At 41.9% G+C, this 22,217-nt stretch overlaps 1 protein-coding gene across 1 annotated transcript in view; it reads left to right on the forward strand.

The window, feature by feature from the left end:
- Positions 1 to 22,217, forward strand: part of NT5DC1 (5'-nucleotidase domain containing 1) — a 729,055-nt gene that overhangs the window by 550,307 nt on the left and 156,531 nt on the right. The window lies entirely within an intron of this gene.

Raw genomic sequence — 22,217 nt, forward strand, 5'->3', positions numbered from 1 at the left:
CTCATAAATCTGTGTCTAGTAGGATTTATTATCGAGTTTGGAAGATTTACATCTTATGATGCTCTTCTTATGAATTCTCTTGGCATTATTTTAGAATTCCTAGGTTTTCATAGTTTCTTCATAAGGTTTTGTCTGCATGTTCCTTGAAAGGACAAATCTCTGCTTTTCCTGTGCTGTTTCACAGTAAGAATTGCTAAATCTTTCTGATATTCATTGTTTTGTTCAGGCTTTGGTTCATATCAAGCCTGTCATTTAGCCAATTTCTCCTCCTTGGAGTCTTAATTTGGTTCTGAAGGCTTTACAGGCTCTTCTGTTTGAGCATATGCTTTCTTTGGACATTATTTACTTTCATGGAAAGTATTTTTCTTTTTAGACATCTTTTCAGCTAGAACAGTTTTTGAATTATCTGTTCTTTCTTGTGAATCTCCTTTTTCTGATTTTTCATCAGGATAAGGTGGTTTTTGCTGTCCTCATTTCAATTTTTTACCTAAAGTTGTGAATTCTAACAACATTGGTAGAGGAATTATTGTCCCTTCCTTGTGTCCTAATCCTAAGAATTATTTGGTAAGATTCTTACATTTTTTGGATGTGGTAAGAGTTTTGAAATATTATGTTGAAGCTACTCAGATTTCAGTCAGACTTCTAGTCTATTTGTTATCTTTTCTGGTTTTACGAAAGGTCAGAAGGCTTCTGTCCTTTCTTTGGCATCTTGGTTAAAGCTTTTGATTCATCTTGCTTATTTGGAGTCAGGTTAATCCCCACCTCAAAGGATTACGGCTCATTCTACTAGGTCAGTTTCTACTTCCTGGACTTTTAAGAATGAAGCTTCTGTTGATCAGATTTGTAAAGCAATAATTTGGTCTTCTTTGCATACTTTTACTAAATTCTACCATTTTGATGTTTTTTCTTCCTCGGAAGCAGTTTTTGGTAGAATAGTACTTCAGGCAGCTGATTCAGTTTGATTCTTCTGCTTATAATTTCAGTTTTTTTCATTGTAAAAATTGAAACTTTTGATTTGGGTAGTGGATTAATTTTTCAGCGGAATTGGCTGTCTTTATTTTATCCCTCCATCTCTAGTGACTCTTGCGTGGAAGTTCCACATCTTGGGTATCTGCTATCCCATACGTCACTAGCTCATGGACTCTTGCTAATTACATGAAAGAAAACATAATTTATGTAAGAAATTTCCTGATAAATTCATTTCGTTCATATTAGCAAGAGTCCATGAGGCCCACCCTTTTTATGGTGGTTATGATTTTTTTGTATAAAGCACAATTATTCCAATTCCTTATTTTTGATGCTTTCGCTCCTTTCTTATCACCCCACTTCTTGGCTATTCGTTAAACTGAATTGTGGGTGTGGTGAGGGGTGTATTTATAGGCATTTTAAGGTTTGGGAAACTTTGCCCCTCCTGGTAGGAATGTATATCCCATACGTCACTAGCTCATGGACTCTTGCTAATATGAAAGAAATTAATTTATCAAGTAAGTTCTTACATAAATTATGTTTTTTTATTGTGAAAGTTTTGTATGTATATTTAAATTACTGCATTTAGTGCATTTGCTAGAAAGTTTTAATTTTAAATCAGTGGAAAAGAAACTGTTCTTTTTTTCCCCCTCATTAAAGGGGACTTTTCATCCATCGCCAGTACATTAGACTAATATGACTGATATGTTACTTAAATGTTATCTTTTATTGTTAATGTTTTGTATCTCTATAGTATTAGATGTTATACATTTGCTAGGAATGTGCAACTGAGACTTAGAGGCCTATTTATCAACGGTCTTGCGGACCTGATCCGACAGTGCGGATCAGGTCCACAAGACCTTGCTGAATGCAGAGAGCAATACGCTCTCCGTATTCAGCATTTCACCAGCAGCTCACAAGAGCTGCTGGTGCAATGCTGCCCCCTGCAGACTCGCGGCCCAGCAGGGAGGTGTCAATCAAACCGATCGTACTCGATCGGGTTGAATTGTGGCGATTACTGTCCGCCTGCTCAGAGCAGGCGGACAGGGTTATGGAGCAGCGGTCTTTAGAAGACTCGCCAGAAACACGGGCCCACAAGCTCCATACAGAGCTTGATAAATGGGCCTCTTAGTGAAAAAAAAAATAGTATTTGACCGATAACTAAGGACTCTGTAATTATTTCTTTAAAGTAGTTCCCAAAAGCTCAGGGTGACTAAGTATGTGTAATCTTAATACTTTCAAACATTCAATAGAAGCATTTTCCAGATAATACTTTCCATATCATTTGTTGTAGTATAAATGTCCTGCTTTTGATTATTGCTTCAGAGTTTAACCTGGAAATTACTTTTATGGCTAAAATAAATTAATTATTCATTGTTTTGTCAAACATTCCATTATTTTTAGTATTATGATTATATCATTAATTTAAAATGTATTTCACAATATGTTGCAGTGTTTTTTAAAATGTTACTGCATTATGCAATAGCATGAGACTATAACAGTGTGAATAAAATCAGCAGTGTTTAAAAGTAAGTTCGGATGAATATGATTTGCTTTGCTCATATTTTTTAAATAAAATAAGATCAGATTTAATATAACATATGCCGTAGTTTCTTATCCTGGGGTAAGGTACTGAACCCTCTAATCAAATAGGTGCAAGGGAGGACAGGGTGGAAATTGCCACCTTGAACCGCCATTGGTAGAAATATCAGGGCTGGTTAAGTTAAAGATATGCAGCCTTGTTTAATTTTCCTGCCATGTGTGCTGGCATATCTTATGACATGAGGAAGAAGGGCAGAGCTAGCAGCAATGGAGGATGTAGGAGCTGCATTGCTATGTTGATAGTTTTCACCTCTGATGTCCTGCAGGGATGGTGTGAAAGGAGGCAACATGTTAATGTTTCAGAAAAGGGTCCTCGTTGACTGATTGCCACTGGCAGAAGATGGAATTGTGTGTCTGCAAGTATGATAAAGTCAACACTATACCACTTTATAAACTTCATAGTTGTTACATTAGGTAGTACATTTAAAGGTACATAATTAGTAAAAGGATTGGGATACTCTAGTTTTCCCCCTTAACTAATATGTCAACAGACTTGGAGTAAGCAGATAAACATAGTATGCCACATGAAAAGTGCGTAGTATAATGACTGGATGTCTGTGAGTTATATATGGCTATTGCAGGACTAGCTGTAACACTCCCTAATATGGTTAGCAGGGTTCTCTTGGCAGACAACATCATGTGTGGCATAAGCACAAAGGGCAAGGGAACATAATACCCACCTCCCAGTGTACTCTGGCAGGGGATGAGTTGGTAACATAAGGCTGCAAGTGTTGCATTGTATTTATTGTAAAGAATGATCGTGCAGTGCTGCTTCTGTAAAATGTACTACCTTAGAGAAGTAGCAATGCTAAGTGTTCTCTGCACTGTTTTACCTTTCAGTGCCCCAGCGCAATAAGATGATTCTTACAGCACTCCCCTTTATAAAAACAGATCCGGAGTGTTAGTGATATTTTAGATGGAGTTGAATTCATCAGTTCTAATACAGATGCGCTACAGCTTTTTAATATGGATATGAAATTCAAATACCCCATGCTCCGCCACCTACTTCAAAAGTCAATTTTTCTGTTAGCTAAAGGTTTGAATTGTTGTCCAAGCAGCGCTCTCCCCTTTGGGTTGTAGCTAACGCGCTGATTGGAGAACAATTCAAACCGTTAGCTCACTGAAAAATTGACTTTTGAAGTAGGTGGCGGAGCAAAGGGTATTTAAATCCAATTTCTATATTAAAAAGTAAGTTACAGCGCATCTTCATAACAAGTGATGAATTAAACTCCATCTAAAATATGGCTAACGTTCAAGGTCTGTTTTTATAAAGGGGAGGTTTTAAATTTAAGGTCCACCAAGCTGTCACCACCCACTACTGAGATCAGAATTTTATCTATAGCCTGAAACTTAAAAAGAGTATGAATAAATGATTTAATAACATCAGAAACAAACACCATGTCCTCTTTGTTTAGCAAAATGCTTAGCTACTGGGGGTTTTGTGATCTCACTTCCTAAGGAAAGTTCCCTCATACCATCCTTCATTGGATTCTGCACCACATATACTGATGGCTACAAAGTACACACAATATTAAATAGACCACAAAACCAGAATTGCAGTGCAAATAGTATCTGATAGCATACTGTTTACCAGCTTATAATGTTGTTATAAAGGAACAGTAACCTTAAAATGTAATCCCCGTAAAATTCTTGATTATGCATAGTAAAAAAAAAAAAAAAAAAGCTTTGTAGTGCACTTTTATTGTTTACTTTGCATTCGTAATTTAAATCTAAAAATAATAGTTTTCCACTTTCCCAGAAGGGCTTTAGTGTAGTATTCCATTGACACGTTGCTCAGTGGTTGCTTAATATGTGTAGGAGCTAATTCATATCTGTCCATAACTGCTCACATACAAGGGAAGAAGAATTAATAAAATTATTGCAACATTTATTTATACCCTTTAGTTTCTCTTAAAGCTCTTCACTAGTGCCTAATAAATAGCTTTTAGGTAAAAGATCCAGCTGGAGCTTGCATTAAATCACACACATTGTGGGACAGACATTTCATTAGACCAACAGTGCTAACCCGAAGGTAGTTATGGATATTTTACATTCCAATGTCCTTCACATAGAAGAAAATGTTCTTTTTATTTTTAAATATATATTTCGATATATATTGGATGTTGTGTCACTGTGCATTGTTCAACAATTCAGCGCACTTTGCACAAGGAGAAGCAGTATGGGGGAGTGATGCCACACCACGAACAGAGTCGCTTGAGGTATGCAAATGCAGATTTGGACAAGCCAGCTTCATTTTGGAAGAAGGTGCTGTGGACTGATGAAACAAATATTGAGTTATTTGGTCATAAAAAGGGGCGTTATGCATGGCAGCAAAAGAACACAGTGTTCCAAGACAAACACTTGCTACCCACAGTAAAATTTGGTGGATGTTCCATCATACTGTGGTGCTGTGTGGCCATTGCCGGTACTGTTAAAGTTGAGGGTCACATGGATTCCACTCAGTATCAGCAGATACTTGAGAATAATGTTGAGGAATCAGTCACAAAGTTGAAGTTACGCCGGGGCTGGATATTTCAACAAGACAACGACCCAAAACACTGCTCAAAATCTACTCTGGCATTTATGCAGAGGAACAAGTACAATGTTCTGGAATGGCCATCCCAGTCCCCAGACCTGAATATCATTGAAAATCTGTCAGGTGATTTGAAGCAGGCTGTTCATGCTTGGCAACCATCAAACCAAACTGAACTGGAGATGTTTTGCAAGGAAATAACTTCATCCAGAATCCAGACACTCATTACAGGCTATAGGAAGCGTCTAGAGGCTGTTATTTCGGCTAAAGGAGGATCTACTAAATATTGATGCAATATTTCTGTTGGGGTGCCCAAATTTATGCTGATCCAAACACCCAATTATTTATAAATGAAAATCATGGAAATTGTCAGGGGTGGGACTGGAGTTTTAAGTAATCCTGTCAGCCTCTCAGTGAGAGCATGGATGAAAGTTAGAGTCCGGAGATGAAGGAAGAGTCTTTCTGCGAAACCATCCCGACTCATGTTAACAGCTCCTGGGCAATCAGCGTTGACGAGTTTTGCTGCCTGCCTTTATTCACTCAAGTCCATGTCAGAAGCAAGGCTACTATCTGTCACACTTGAAGGGCCGTGTTCCTGTTCCACGGCATAGATTCCGGTAAGATTGTTTCATTTTATTTCGATATGTGAATGTAATGCTAATGAAAGAAGTCAGGGTCCCTTTATCTTATGGAATCAAGGGTTAATATCTCCTGAGGGGAATTATTGAACAGGGGGGGCTTTAATCATGTTTGTTATGTGATTCTGTCTGCTAATGTGTAGTGATGCTCGGGCTCATGGCTATTCGGAACATAACGGCCTATCATCAGATTGTGTGGTCCTATTGGACTGGCGTGACTTTTTTGGCTTAAACGGTGCACCTCGTGACCGGGTGTGGTCACGTTGTTTTTCCATTTGTGTACCCTGACGAGTGGCGATGGAGAGAGTCTGTTCGTTAGTTGTCTGGTTCACAGGAGGTGGTGAGTGCCCCAGCCATTGGGGGTGTAAGGTGCCGTTTAGTGTTTGTCCATAGTTGCAATCTCCAAGTTATGGAGGATTCTGATTTTTTGGAGACTGATATCTCCGATTCGGAGTATACGTCTTGCGAAGAGTATGAAATAGCCCGGGTTATCAATGCCCATCAGTTATGTTCTGATTGCCATTCTAGGGTGCTCTCTCCCCCCGAATCAGGGAACTTAGAGTGCGTTGAGCCATCCGCCCCCGAGGATCCCATGTCCTGTGGGACAAGCAGGTGTCCCTATGGCCGTAACTCCTTCTCTGGAAGGTGGCTTGTTTCCTCCAGAGGTTACAGCACGGTTCCGCATGGCCATATCTATGGCGCTGGCACATTTATATCTTCCAAGAGAGGTATTTTTAAGATACTGTCCATGTTCTGTTAACCAAGGTTCGTCGGGCGTGTGATCGCCTGAGTCAGTTCAGCCTTCTGGGGAAGCGATGGCCTCTGAGGCTTCAGGGGCCCCACCCTCTGGGCCAGGGTCATTCATCAATCCGGCAGGGGATCATTTTGCCTTCCGTTATAGACTGGCACGTCTTTGTGTCCTATTTAGGCATGTTTTGGCAGTGCTGGAGGATCCATGTCCTGATGGGCCGAGGGATCCTCGATCTTCTGTGCCAGAAGGCAAACTGGGTTAGACGTATGGGGATGAAGCCATTCTCCTTGACGTCTCTGTTTTTTTCTTTTAAGTATCTGTTCCAGTTCTGAGCTTGGGAGAAAGGGGCCTCTGATCGGCTGGTCCTGTTAGCGTGCCCATTCTTCTTGGGCGTTCACCTTTGGGTGCTGCCTTCATTTTATTTGATCCGGTTAGGATGTATTTGATTTGCTTTAAGAAGCTCATGTCTGTTATGATTTTCTGTTTGGGAACGTTTCTTCTCTGGAACTGATACTTGCGATTTTGTGGTCGCGTGGGCACTTCCTCAGAAGTTGCACATTACTATATGAAGACGTAGTTATGTTTATAGTTTATGTTATCGTTCCCTTCGGGGCTTCGATTTTCTTGGACCTTGGACAAGCCGGAGCGTTCTTGTACCAGGCGGGTACTGGTCGGGCGCTAGCTACAGTTCCTTATGGTTCATGTCATCCACGTGGTGCCGGTGTGCTGGTTATCCTGCCAGGTGCTGAGTCGTTCACTTGGTAAGGTGTTCATTTTTTTCTTGTTGCCTTCCATTACTAGATCTTACTCGTCAACCTGTTCCTCGTTCCTCGGTGGACGAAGTGTCGAAGGGATTGTAAACGGTCCTCTTTACCGTCCCTAATTTCAAGGGGGTTCCGGGTTCGGACCTTGCTTAGGCTTCATCGTGGGTTCAAGAGGTCCTTTGGCCTTGGAACTGAGTTTCTCCATTCCTAAATGGTCTGGAGGTTTGGATGACCTCTGGACATCTGGGGTACCATAATGGATGGTGATTTTCGTTTTCACTGTTGGTATCTTCTGGATGTCTGTTTCTTGTGGCCTAGTCGCAGTTACCTCTCGTAGGTTGCTGGGGCTGTTTTCCCTTCCTGGGCGGTCGGGTCATCTGTGTCTGGAAGTTCGGGTATGTCCTTGTTCCTTTTCCTCCCAAAATTGGAAGCACAGGGGTTTGGGGTTATTCCCTTTTTTCCCCGGTATTTGCCCCTGGTCAGCATGTCTGTCAGGAGTTGTGGGGCTCCCACATTATTCCTTGTGCGGTACAGGGTTTTCCGGGGGCTTGATTTTGTATGGATCTTTGGAGATTATATCGTCTTCCCAAGCTAGGGGGATTGTTTGGAGCCTGTCCCTTGTAAACCCATATGGTCTTTAGACCTTGGGGTGTTGCCCTTCGATCCTCTAGGAAATCTAGCTCTTTGGGCTTGCAAGTAGAGGGTCCTGGGTTCTGATCCACCTCCAGGTGCTGGTTGCCATCTTCTTAGGCCTGTCAAGATGTCTTTCTAGGCTCTTGGTCTGAGCCTCTGGCGAGCATCCAAAGTCCAAGGACATTGGGATGTGCGATGCACTACCTAGGGTGCAATCCTCCGTATGAGGCAACTTGATGGATCCTCGGGGGGGTTAGAACATTCGTCCGGTCCCGGGTTCTGGGGGTCTGGCTTATGGCCATGTCTCTTGTCTGAGAATCGGGGTCCGGATTTCTGGATTCGGTCCTGGGCGGTTCAGTTTTAACCCTTTGGGTTTTGGAACATCCGCTTGTCCCTTCAGTGGGATTGGTTGTCGTTCATGATCCTATGGTGTGGCTTAGTGGCTAGCTCACTGGGCTTGCAAGCAGAAGGTCCAGGGTTCAAATCCACCTTTGGGTGCTGGTTGAAAACTTTTCAGGTCCTTCAAGATGTATTTACGAAGATTTGATAACTGCCTGAAGGTTGGTTTTGCTGTCTCTCAGGCGGGATCTTGCAGTGGTCGTCGGGGGGAGCGGCTATTGCATCTTTTGATGTGGGCTTGTGGTTGCTGTCTCAACTGTGTCAACTGTGCTGGCAGTAATGGCCGAATGGTCTCTTCTGAATTGTTTTTTTTTTACCATTTTCTCTACATCCTCTTCTCCATGCTGATGGCTGGGGAAGCGGTTTCCTTTGTGTTTGCCCTCCTTTGAGGAGACTTGGAAGCGTTACAGTATCCATTAAGGCCCTGAAGGTCATTATCTTCTTGTTTCCAAAGGGTTTCTCCCCTTCCTTGTGCACAAGATGTTATGGGGGCTGGATTCTGGTACTAGGACGCTGTAATTCAGTGCTCTATCTCCCTTTTTTGGGAGTGTTCCTTCTTTAGGGAAGGGAACTGTGTAGGGGTTCTGGAACCCAAGCACGTAGTATTTCTGTCATGGTTTCGTGGTAGCATTCTAGATTTAATGGGTCAGAATTGTTCTCCCAGGAGTTTTGTTTCCTCTTAGGCCCTCCTTCCTCCTGAGGTCTGGTTCGGAGAATTTTGTATTCTCTGTCTTCGGATGTTGCCAGCCTTTTTTTGGGCTGGGTCAATTACCTCGGAGTGGGGGTCGGGGATCTGTCTACTCTGTTGAGTCTTCTTCAGTTGATCCTGTTTTCCTACCTTCGGTGGGGGGGCTTCTCAGTGTTTTATCCCTCCACTGGTTTCATTTGCTGTGGGTGTTGGATGTTCTTCTAGGGTCCGGATTTCATCCTCGATGAGAGTTGTTGCCGGTATTTTTCGGCATTTCTCTGTGGGATGGTGTCCCACGATGGCTTTGGTTCAGCTTTGCTGCCTTGAGGCTGGGGCTCGCAAGTTCTTGTTCAGCTGTGGCTCTGTGTTCTTCAAGGGAGCCTCTTTCTTGCTAGGACAGTTTGTCTCTCTAAATCCTTGTCTGCAGGCTCTGAATTTACCTTCGGTCCTGATATGGGTTTCCTACCTATGGTTGGCTAGTTTTAGCGGTTGTGTCTGCTAAGACTATGGTACAGTGTGGAGCTCAGGGCTTCCTTAGAGCACCATAAGTTGCATGGTGTTGTGTAGGGGGATCTGAGGATAGGCTTTCTTATAGGTGTGGAATTACACTCTGTGGAAGGGATAGGATCCTCTAGGGAGTTCATTTCCCTGGACGGTTGTCTTGTAGCAATTGTGGTTTTTTTCTTAACTTAGTTTGGTGGTCCTTTGGATCTTTTATGGGTCCTCCGTTCTTCCCCTCGGGGGTAGGTGGAGGTTCTCTTCCTTCGGGTTGGGGTGATTTTCGTGTGATCCGGGAGCCTGTGGGGCTTGGCTCCTTGGAGGCCTTTGTGCTCAGTGGAATCTAGGGATTTTGAGTGATATCTAGCACGGCCTTGCCGGTTGTTTAACTGATGGGCAGTTACTTGGACCTTTCAGGTTTTACCCCTTTGCTTCTAGTTTTTTTATTGGGTATTGGGTAATTTCAGGCTGTGTTGCACTTCCAAGGGGCCGCCCTTTGTTTGCATTCAGTGTCCTCTATTGCTTGGGTATTGTATTCCTAAAGGTAATGAATGCAGCTGTGGACTCTTCCCGTTTAAGAAAAACTTAAATTATGCTTACCTGATAATTTTCTTCTGACGGGAAGAGTCCACATGTGAAATATTTACAGTAAAAACACAGTAAAACATAAAAAATATTAAAATTGAATAAATATTAATATTCATGTTTAAAGAATATATGTGTGTGTATGTATATATATATATATATATATATATATACACATTATATACATACATACATAAATTATAGTTTTATATAAAAAAAAATAGGTATAGAACTAATCTCTTCATCAAAATTAGACTTAATATATTACCCATACACTCATATTTCACAATGGAGTGTGGGGTTGCCCTAGTGGTAGATATACAATAGTATCTCAGAAAAAGAAAAAAACACTCTCTGGCACACACTTAAACACATAGGTAAATCGGCAAAAATGGAGCCCAAAATCATAAAACTTAACTTTTACTTGCAGATATTAAAATACACAACATCCTACATGGGATAAATATAAAAAACACATACAAAAAAAAGTAGCACTGTCGAGGTTTCTGGATTTAACACGTGTCTATTTAAAGCAATATTCAAAGCAGCTCTCAGTACACAACATCAAGCACATTGCAACACTGTCAGAAGCCCATTGTAAGATGTCCACTGAGATAAAAAAAGATCCATAGTAACCTACTGACTATGTTTGGGTGATACCCAGCAAAGGTGGGTCCAGAAAGGGGCTTATCAGACTATGGCATCTATTTATCAAGCTGTCAACCGCAAATACGCTGGAATTCCGCAGCGTATTTGTGGCGAGCCTGATTCCCCTTAGTTATCAAACCCTACAGACCGGCAAAAGTAGAATTTAGTGAGGTAACATACGATCCGCCGAACTCAGTCCGACACAGATCGATGCTTACGTCACTACAGATGTTCCGAACGCAAGTTCGGCACAATCTGACTACTTTTGCTAGTTATCAAATAACTAGCAGGTATGCTCGGAACTTTTCCGGCCCAGCGTACCTGGTTTTCAATCTGCCGCCCTGGAGGTGGCAGATGCCATAGGAATCAATGCGAGTCGGAAAGCAGTGAGAGCTTATGTTCGCTGCTGCCTGATATCTCATTGATTCCTAGGGGAATGTCTACACCTAACACCCTAACATGTACCCCGAGTCTAAACACCCCTAATCTGCCGCCCCCTACACCGCTGCCATCTACTTTATACTTATTAACCCCTAAACCGCTGCTCCCGGACCCCGCCGCAACTAAATAAAGTGTTTAACCCCTAAACCGCCGCTCTCGGAGCCCACCGCCACCTACTTTATTTTATTATTATTATCAGTTATTTGTAAAGCGCCAACAGATTCCGCAGCGCAGCACCTACATTATATTTATTAACCCCTAATCTGCCCCCCTTACAACGCCGCCACTTACATTATATTTATTAACCCCTAATCTGTCCCCCCTACACCGCCGCCAATATATTAAATGTATTAACCCCTAAACCTAAGTCTAACACTAACCCTAACACCCCCTAACTTAAATATAATTTAAATAAATCAAAATAAATTATTCCTATTTAAAACTAAATACTTACCTATAAAATAAACCCTAAGATAGCTACAATATAACTAATAGTTACATTGTAGCTATCTTAGGGTTTATTTTATAGGTATTTAGTTTTAAATATGAATAATTTATTTAGATTTATTTAAATTAGGGCTGGGCGATATGGGTGGGGAAAAAAATCGTGATTTCTCTTGTTAAGTGTATCCAGTCCACGGATCATCCATTACTTGTGGGATATTCTCCTTCCCAACAGGAAGTTGCAAGAGGATCACCCACAGCAGAGCTGCTATATAGCTCCTCCCCTCACTGCCATATCCAGTCATTCTCTTGCAACTCTCAACTAAGATGGAGGTCGTAAGAGGACTGTGGTGTTTTTATACTTAGTTTATTTCTTCAATCAAAAGTTTGTTATTTTTAAATGGTACCGGAGTGTACTGTTTATCTCAGGCAGTATTTAGAAGAAGAATCTGCCTGCGTTTTCTATGATCTTAGCAGAAGTAACTAAGATCCTTTGCTGTTCTCACATATTCTGAGGAGTGAGGTAACTTCAGAGGGGGAATAGCGTGCAGGTTTTCCTGTAATAAGGTATGTGCAGTTAAAATATTTTTCTAGGGATGGAATTTGCTAGAAAATGCTGCTGATACCGAAGTAATGTAAGTAAAGCCTTAAATGCAGTGATAGCGACTGGTATCAGGCTTATTAATAGAGATACATACTCTTATAAAAGTGTATTTTAAAACATTTGCTGGCATGTTTAATCGTTTTTTACATATGTTTGGTGATAAAACTTATTGGGGCCTAGTTTTTTTCCACATGGCTGGCTTGAATTTTGCCTAGAAACAGTTCCCTGAGGCTTCCCACTGCTGTAATATGAGTGAGAGGGGCCTATTTTGGCGTTTTTTTGCACAGCAAAAATTACAGACACAGACATCCAGCTTCTTCCTGCATGATCCAGGACTTCTCTGAAGGGCTCAAAAGGCTTCAAAAGTCGTATTGAGGGAGGTAAAAAGCCACAGTAGAGCTGTGGCAGTTGTTGTGACTGTTTAAAAAACGTTTTTGTCATTTGTTATTCCGTTTTTGGTATTAAGGGGTTAATCATCCATTTGCAAGTGGGTGCAATGCTCTGCTAACTTATTACATACACTGTAAAAATTTCGTTAGTGTAACTGCATTTTTTCACTGTTATTTCAAAATTTGGGAAAATTTGTGTTTCTTAAAGGCGCAGTAACGTTTTTTATATTGCTTGTAAACTTGTTTTAAAGTGTTTTCCAAGCTTGCTAGTCTCATTGCTAGTCTGTTTAAACATGTCTGACACAGAGGAACCTACTTGTTCATTATGTTTGAAAGCCATGGTGGAGCCCCATAGGAGAATGTGTACTAAATGTATTGATTTCACCTTAAACAGTAAAGATCAGTATTTATCTATAAAAGAATTATCACCAGAGGGTTCTGTCGAGGGGGAAGTTATGCCGACTAACTCTCCCCACGTGTCAGACCCTTCGCCTCCCGCTCAGGGGACGCACGCTAATATGGAGCCAATTACATCAGGGACGCCCATAGCGATTACCTTGCAGGACATGGCTGCAATCATGAATAATACCCTGTCAGAGGTATTATCTAGATTGCCTGAATTAAGAGGCAAGCGCGAAAGCTCTGGGGTTAGGAGAGATACAGAGCGTGCAAATGCTGTTAGAGCCATGTCTGATACTGCGTCACAGTATGCAGAACATGAGGACGGAGAGCTTCAGTCTGTGGGTGACATATCTGACTCGGGGAAACCTGATTCAGAGATTTCTAATTTTAAATTTAAGCTTGAGAACCTCCGTGTATTGCTTGGGGAGGTATTAGCTGCTCTGAATGACTGTAACACAGTTGCAATTCCAGAGAAATTGTGTAGGCTGGATAGATACTATGCGGTGCCGGTGTGTACTGACGTTTTTCCTATACCTAAAAGGCTTACAGAAATTATTAGCATGGAGTGGGATAGACCCGGTGTGCCCTTTTCCCCACCTCCTATATTTAGAAAAATGTTTCCAATAGACGCCACTACACGGGACTTATGGCAGACGGTCCCTAAGGTGGAGGGAGCAGTTTCTACTTTAGCAAAGCGTACCACTATCCCGGTTGAGGACAGTTGTGCTTTTTCAGATCCAATGGATAAAAAATTGGAGGGTTACCTTAAGAAAATGTTTATTCAACAAGGTTTTATTTTACAGCCCCTTGCATGCATTGCGCCTGTCACTGCTGCGGCAGCATTCTGGTTTGAGGTCCTGGAAGAGGCCATCCAGACAGCTTCATTGAATGAAATTATTGACAAGCTTAGAACTCTTAAGCTAGCTAACTCATTTGTTTCTGATGCCATTGTTCATTTGACTAAACTAACGGCTAAGAATTCCGGATTCGCCATCCAGGCGCGTAGGGCGCTATGGCCTAAATCCTGGTCAGCTGACATGACTTCAAAGTCTAAAATACTCAACATTCCTTTCAAGGGGCAGACCTTATTCGGGCCTGGCTTGAAGGAAATTATTGCTGACATTACTGGAGGCAAGGGTCATATCCTTCCTCAGGACAGGGCCAAATCAAAGGCCAAACAGTCTAATTTTCGTGCCTTTCGAAATTTCAATGCAGGAGCAGCATCAACTTCCTCCGCTTCAAAACAAGAGGGAACTGTTGCTCATTCCAGACAGGCCTGGAAACCTAACCAGTCCTGGAACAAGGGCAAGCAGGCCAGAAAGCCTGCTGCTGCCCCCAAGACAGCATGAAGGAACGGCCCCCTATCCGGAAACGGATCTAGTGGGGGGCAGACTTTCTCTCTTCGCCCAGGCGTGGGCAAGAGATGTTCAGGATCCCTGGGCGTTGGAGATCATATCTCAGGGATATCTTCTGGACTTCAAAGCTTCTCCTCCACAAGGGAGATTTCATCTTTCAAGGTTATCAGCAAACCAGATAAAGAAAGAGGCATTCCTAAGCTGTGTGCAAGACCTCCTAGTAATGGGAGTGATCCATCCAGTTCCGCGGACGGAACAAGGACAGGGATTTTATTCAAATCTGTTTGTGGTTCCCAAGAAAGAGGGAACCTTCAGACCAATCTTGGATCTAAAGATCTTAAACAAATTCCTCAGAGTTCCATCATTCAAAATGGAAACTATTCGGACCATCCTACCCATGATCCAAGAGGGTCAGTACATGACCACAGTGGACTTAAAGGATGCCTACCTTCACATACCGATTCACAAAGATCATCATCGGTTCCTAAGGTTTGCCTTTCTAGACAGGCATTACCAATTTGTAGCTCTTCCCTTCGGGTTGGCCACTGCCCCGAGAATTTTTACAAAGGTTCTGGGCTCACTTCTGGCGGTTCTAAGACCGCGAGGCATAGCGGTGGCTCCGTATCTAGACGACATCCTGATACAGGCGTCAAGCTTTCAAATTATCGAGTCTCATACAGAGAAAGTTCTGGCATTTCTGAGGTCGCATGGGTGGAAAGTGAACGTGGAAAAGAGTTCTCTATCACCACTCACAAGAGTCTCCTTCCTAGGGACTCTTATAGATTCTGTAGAGATGAAAATTTACCTGACGGAGTCCAGGTTATCAAAACGTCTAAATGCTTGCCGTGTCCTTCATTCCATTCCACGCCCGTCAGTGGCTCAGTGCATGGAAGTAATCGGCTTAATGGTAGCGGCAATGGACATAGTGCCATTTGCGCGGCTGCATCTCAGACCGCTGCAATTATGCATGCTAAGTCAGTGGAATAGGGATTACTCAGATTTGTCCCCTCTACTAAATCTGGATCAAGAGACCAGAGATTCTCTTCTCTGGTGGCTTTCTCGGGTCCATCTGTCCAAGGGTATGACCTTTCGCAGGCCAGATTGGACGATTGTAACAACAGATGCAAGCCTTCTAGGTTGGGGTGCAGTCTGGAACTCCCTGAAGGCTCAGGGATCGTGGATAAATATTCTGGAGTTAAGAGCAATATTCAAGGCTCTTCTAGCTTGGCCTCAGTTAGCAACACTGAGGTTCATCAGATTTCAGTCGGACAACATCACGACTGTGGCTTACATCAACCATCAAGGGGGAACCAGGAGTTCCCTAGCGATGTTAGAAGTCTCAAAGATAATTCGCTGGGCAGAGTCTCACTCTTGCCACCTGTCAGCGATCCACATCCCAGGCGTAGAGAACTGGGAGGCGGATTTTCTAAGTCGTCAGACTTTTCATCCGGGGGAGTGGGAACTCCATCCGGAGTTGTTTGCTCAACTGCTCCATCGTTGGGGCAAACCAGAACTGGATCTCATGTGTCTCGCCAGAACGCCAAGCTTCCTTGTTACGGATCCAAGTCCAGGGACCCGGGAGCAACGCTGATAGATGCTCTAGCAGCTCCTTGGTTCTTCAACCTGGCCTATGTGTTTCCACCGTTTCCTCTGCTCCCTCGACTGATTGCCAAAATCAAACAGGAGAGAGCATCGGTGATTCTGATACCGCCTGCGTGGCCACGCAGGACCTGGTATGCAGACCTAGTGGACATGTCATCTCTTCCACCATGGACTCTGCCTCTGAGGCAGGACCTTCTAATACAAGGTCCTTTCAATCATCCAAATCTAATTTCTCTGAGACTGACTGCATGGAGATTGAACGCTTGATTCTATCAAGGCGTGGCTTCTCTGAGTCAGTCATTGATACCTTAATACAGGCTCGGAAGCCTGTCACCAGGATAATCTACCATAAGATATGGCGTAAATATCTTTATTGGTGTGAATCCAAGAGTTACTCATGGAGTAAGGTTAGGATTCCTAGGATATTGTCCTTTCTCTAAGAGGGTTTGGACAAAGGCTTATCAGCTAGTTCTTTAAAAGGACAGATCTCTGCTCTGTCTATTCTTTTGCACAAGTGTCTGGCAGAAGTTCCAGACGTCCAGGCATTTTGTCAGGCTTTGGTTAGGATTAAGCCTGTGTTTAAAACTGTTGCTCCCCCGTGGAGCTTAAACTTGGTTCTTAATGTTCTTCAGGGAGTTCCGTTTGAACCCCTTCATTCCATTGATATTAAACTTTTATCTTGGAAAGTTCTGTTTTTGATGGCTATTTCCTCGGCTCGAAGAGTCTCTGAGTTATCTGCCTTACATTGTTATTCTCCTTATCTGATTTTTCATTCAGACAAGGTAGTTCTGCGTACCAAACCTGGGTTTTTACCTAAGGTGGTTTCTAACAGGAATATCAATCAAGAGATTGTTGTTCCATCATTGTGTCCTAATCCTTCTTCAAAGAAGGAACGTCTTTTGCATAATCTGGACATAGTCCGTGCCTTGAAGTTTTACTTACAGGCTACTAAAGATTTTCGTCAAACATCTGCCCTGTTTGTCGTTTACTCTGGACAGAGGAGAGGTCAAAAAGCTTCGGCAACCTCTCTCTCCTTTTGGCTTCGGAGCATAATACGCTTAGCCTATGAGACTGCTGGACAGCAGCCCCCTGAAAGGATTACAGCTCATTCTACTAGAGCTGTGGCTTCCACCTGGGCCTTTAAAAATGAGGCCTCTGTTGAACAGATTTGCAAGGCTGCGACTTGGTCTTCGCTTCACACCTTTTCAAAATTTTACAAATTTGACACTTTTGATTCTTCGGAGGCTGTTTTTGGGCGAAAGGTTCTACAGGCAGTGGTTTCTTCCTTTTAAGTTCCTGCCTTGTCCCTCCCATCATCCGTGTACTTTAGCTTTGGTATTGGTATCCCACAAGTAATGGATGATCCGTGGACTGGATACACTTAACAAGAGAAAACATAATTTATGCTTACCTGATAAATTTATTTCTCTTGTAGTGTATACAGTCCACGGCCCGCCCTGTCCTTTTAAGGCAGGTCTAAATTTTAATTAAACTACAGTCACCACTGCACCCTATGGTTTCTCCTTTCTCATCTTGTTTCGGTCGAATGACTGGATATGGCAGTGAGGGGAGGAGCTATATAGCAGCTCTGCTGTGGGTGATCCTCTTGCAACTTCCTGTTGGGAAGGAGTATATCCCACAAGTAATGGATGATCCGTGGACTGGATACACTACAAGAGAAATAAATTTATCAGGTAAGCATAAATTATGTTTTGTTTTTTTTTTTTTTAAAAAAACGCGATTTCGATTTAATCGCAATTTTATTAAAAAATTACTATAACACCTTCATTTTTCAATAAAACGTTTATTTAACACTACAGAATCTTACTGTACATGTTTCTCAATGTCCAATACACTCTTGGAGCATAAAAATACAAACCACAAAATAGTTAAAATAAAATTAGCTAGTGCTACCTGTGCTGTGGTTACATAGATAGTATAAAGTCCCTTTATTTTACAGTACACTACAGAATCTTACTGTGCACGTTTCTCAATGTCCAATGCACTCTTGGAGCATAAAAATACAAACCACAAAAGAAGTTAAAAAAAAAAAAGTCAGTAAGGCACTATAAAGTATTTGTACAATACTCACTTTATTGCTCACACTTTTGAGCTGTCCCACCGCCACACCACTGCTTGACCACCCCCACACTACTCCCAGATGACTCCCACACACTCTTCAATCTCTTCCAAAATGGCCGTTTCGCTGGCATTCTCAGGTCCGCCCACGGCCGCACACTGGTCTGCCACTCATCCTCCCTCTCTGACTCCGTTTTCAGGACAATCTGAGGATTTTTATTTATTTTTTAAATTGCGTTCTCTCGCGGTTTTAAAACCGCAGCGATTAATTGCGGTTTAAAACCGCATCCGCGATTAATCGTGCAGCCCTAATTTAAATTATATTTAAGTTAGGGGGTGTTAGGGTTAGGGTTAGACTTAGGTTTAGGGGTTAATACATTTAATATAGTGGCGGCGGTATAGGGGGCGGAAGATTAGGGGTTAATATGTATAATGTAGGTGGCAGTGGGCTCCGGGAGCAGCGGTTTAGGGGTTAATATATTTATTAGAGTTGCGGCGGGTCCAGGAGAGGCGGTTTAGGGGTTAATGTATTTATTAGAGTTGCGCCGGGGTCCGGGAGCGGCAGTTTAGGGGTTAATATATTTATTAGAGTTGCGGCTGGGTCCGGGAACGGTGGTTTAGGGGTTAAACACTTTAGTTGCGGCGGGGTTCGTGAGCGGCGGTTTAGGGGTTAATACATTTATTAGAGTTGCGGTGGGCTCCGGGAGCGGCGGTATAGGGGGTAAACAGTATAGCATAAGGTGGGTGTTTAGTAACAGGGTACCAAGAAAGCTGTAAAAAAGCCGAAGAGCAGCAAGATCGATGACTGTTAGTTAACAACAGTCTGCTGCTCATCGCACCGTACTTAGTGCGCAGCTTTTTGACATCTTTTTTAGTAACTTTGGAGAACGTATTCAGGTCCGCGGCAGCGATGTTAGGCGAGCGGTCTGGTGCCGTCGAATGCTAAAAAGTCAACGCTTTGATAAATAGATGCCTATCTCTCAGTAGATATTACTTAAGTTGCAATTATTGTAAAAAAAAGTCTAGGCTTGCAGCGACTAAGGATTTAGCCAATTTTCCTGCATGCACACTTTGGTATTGATTAATTGGAATTTTAAAAGAAACTTACAAGCTAGCGAAAACTGCATTAACTTGGTGGACAGGATTCTAAGCCAGCCTAGAAAGCACCAGCCCGGAACAAGCATCTGTTCATCCATGGAGGTTATATGCAGACGCAGACACAGATGTGGATATCACTCTAATCTTGTGGGCTCCAACTTACCTCATACGATTGAGGGTATTTCCCGTAAGTAAGTATTTCCAGCAGGTGGAGGATCACGGGACATGTATGTTTTCACACTATCCCCCAGAACACCTTTTCTCTCACTATCAGAACTGTGTGTTTATTGAATTTGGCTCCTTCTCCTTTTCTCCAGACATCCATATGAACTTGATGTCCTTTGCAACATTCTGATACTGTGTACATTTTTTGTATATGCGCTGCTTTATTTGTTGCTATCATTGTACCTATATATTTCCTCTGCTATAGAGGTGTGTTTTTTAGTGGAGACCTCCACTCTGTTTTTGAGTTCAGTGGAGCATTTTGTAGTACACATTGCTCTATCTATTATTGGTGTTTTTCCTATACTTGGTGTTGCACTAGACCACTCCTTCCCTTTTCTGATAGATATATATATATATATATATATATATATATATATATATATATATATATATATATTAAAGGGAACAGTGTCTATTCCAAAATATAATTATGATGCAGGTAAATTTAAATTAGAGGTGCAGACCCTATAAATTATTTTATATTAATTTTATATTAATTTTATATTAGAAAGAAAGAAAATGTAAGGATCAGTAAGATAGGGATTTCAGCACACTCATTACCCAAATACACTCCCAAACCAAAGGGAGACCTTACAATTGAATGTTGCAAGTGGGAACCTCAGCAGAGACAATGAATGATACTTCCAGACCACCATGTGTTTTAAAGCACAATAAATGTATTAAATACAAATAATAATAAAAAAAAGAAAATGAAAGATAATATAGACTTTTCAATAGAGATGTCTCTAATGGGGAAATTAAAAATGAGGAGCTTGATTTATATATTATATAGTACAACACCTCTATCAGAGGGCAACCCCACAGGTAATAATGAGGAATATGTTGCCATGAAAAATTACTTCGGATCTATGTAGTAACCTCAAAAACGAAAAGGGTGGGAAATTATAACACCTCCATCAGAGGGAAACCCCACAATGTCTCATTGGGGATAAGTTGCCATGATACTCAAATGAGGATCTGTGTAGCAACCTCTGAAAACAAGCAAGATGATTTGATCAAAATAAATACAGGCACATCTGAAAACACGTGAAATTGACACGGATATGTTTAAAAAAATAACTAGACACAACACCTTAATCAGAGGACAACCCCAACATAGACGACAAATGTGCACAAATGTACTGATCTCAAATAAGTAACATAATGTTATAACATTTGCTGCAATCCTTGGAAATGTAGTTGTTTCCTTTTAAGTGCTCTGTGTATAGCCTGAAAGGCTCTTTTGCTAGGCTTCTTTTTTATTTTTTCAAATGTGTGTGTATATATACAGGGAGTGCAGAATTATTAGGCAAGTTGTATTTTTGAGGATTAATTTTATTATTGAACAACAACCATGTTCTCAGTGAACCCAAAAAACTCATTAATATCAAAGCTGAATATTTTTGGAAGTAGTTTTTAGTTTGTTTTTAGTTTTAGCTATTTTAGGGGGATATCTGTGTGTGCAGGTGACTATTACTGTGCATAATTATTAGGCAACTTAACAAAAAACAAATATATACCCATTTCAATTATTTATTTTACCAGTGAAACCAATATAACATCTCAACATTCACAAATATACATTTCTGACATTCAAAAACAAAACAAAAACAAATCAGTGACCAATATAGCCACCTTTCTTTGCAAGGACACTCAAAAGCCTGCCATCCATGGATTCTGTCAGTGTTTTGATCTGTTCACCATCAACATTGCGTGCAGCAGCAACCACAGCCTCCCAGACACTGTTCAGAGAGGTGTTCTGTTTTCCCTCCTGTAATCTCACATTTGATGATGGACCACAGGTTCTCAATGGGGTTCAGATCAGGTGAACAAGGAGGCCATGTCATTAGATTTTCTTCTTTTATACCCTTACTTGCCAGCCACGCTGTGGAGTACTTGGACGCGTGTGATGGAGCATTGTCCTGCATGAAAATCATGTTTTTCTTGAAGGATGCAGACTTCTTCCTGTACCACTGCTTGAAGAAGGTGTCTTCCAGAAACTGGCAGTAGGACTGGGAGTTGAGCTTGACTCCATCCTCAACCCGAAAAGGCCCCACAAGCTCACCTTTTGATGATACCAGCCCAAACCAGTACTCCACCTCCACCTTGCTGGCGTCTGAGTCGGACTGGAGCTCTCTGCCCTTTACCAATCCAGCCACGGGCCCATCCATCTGGCCCATCAAGACTCACTCTCATTTCATCAGTCCATAAAACCTTAGAAAAATCAGTCTTGAGATATTTCTTGGCCCAGTCTTGACGTTTCAGCTTGTGTGTCTTGTTCAGTGGTGGTCGTCTTTCAGCCTTTCTTACCTTGGCCATGTCTCTGAGTATTGCACACCTTGTGCTTTTGGGCACTCCAGTGATGTTGCAGCTCTGAAATATGGCCAAACTGGTGGCAAGTGGCATCTTGGCAGCTGCACGCTTGACTTTTCTCAGTTCATGGGCAGTTATTTTGCGCCTTGGTTTTTCCACACGCTTCTTGCGACCCTGTTGACTATTTTGAATGAAACGCTTGATTGTTCGATGATCGCGCTTCAGAAGCTTTGCAATTTTAAGAGTGCTGCATCCCTCTGCAAGATATCTCACTATTTTTGACTTTTCTGAGCCTGTCAAGTCCTTCTTTTGACCCATTTTGCCAAAGGAAAGGAAGTTACCTAATAATTATGCACACCTGATATAGGGTGTTGATGTCATTAGACCACACCCCTTCTCATTACAGAGATGCACATCACCTAATATGCTTAATTGGTAGTAGGCTTTCGAGCCTATACAGCTTGGAGTAAGACAACATGCATAAAGAGGATGATGTGGTCAAAATACTAATTTGCCTAATAATTCTGCACTCCCTGTATATATATATATATATATTTGTG

This window comes from Bombina bombina, chromosome 4 (assembly GCF_027579735.1).
Source record: "Bombina bombina isolate aBomBom1 chromosome 4, aBomBom1.pri, whole genome shotgun sequence".
Taxonomy (NCBI): domain Eukaryota; kingdom Metazoa; phylum Chordata; class Amphibia; order Anura; family Bombinatoridae; genus Bombina; species Bombina bombina.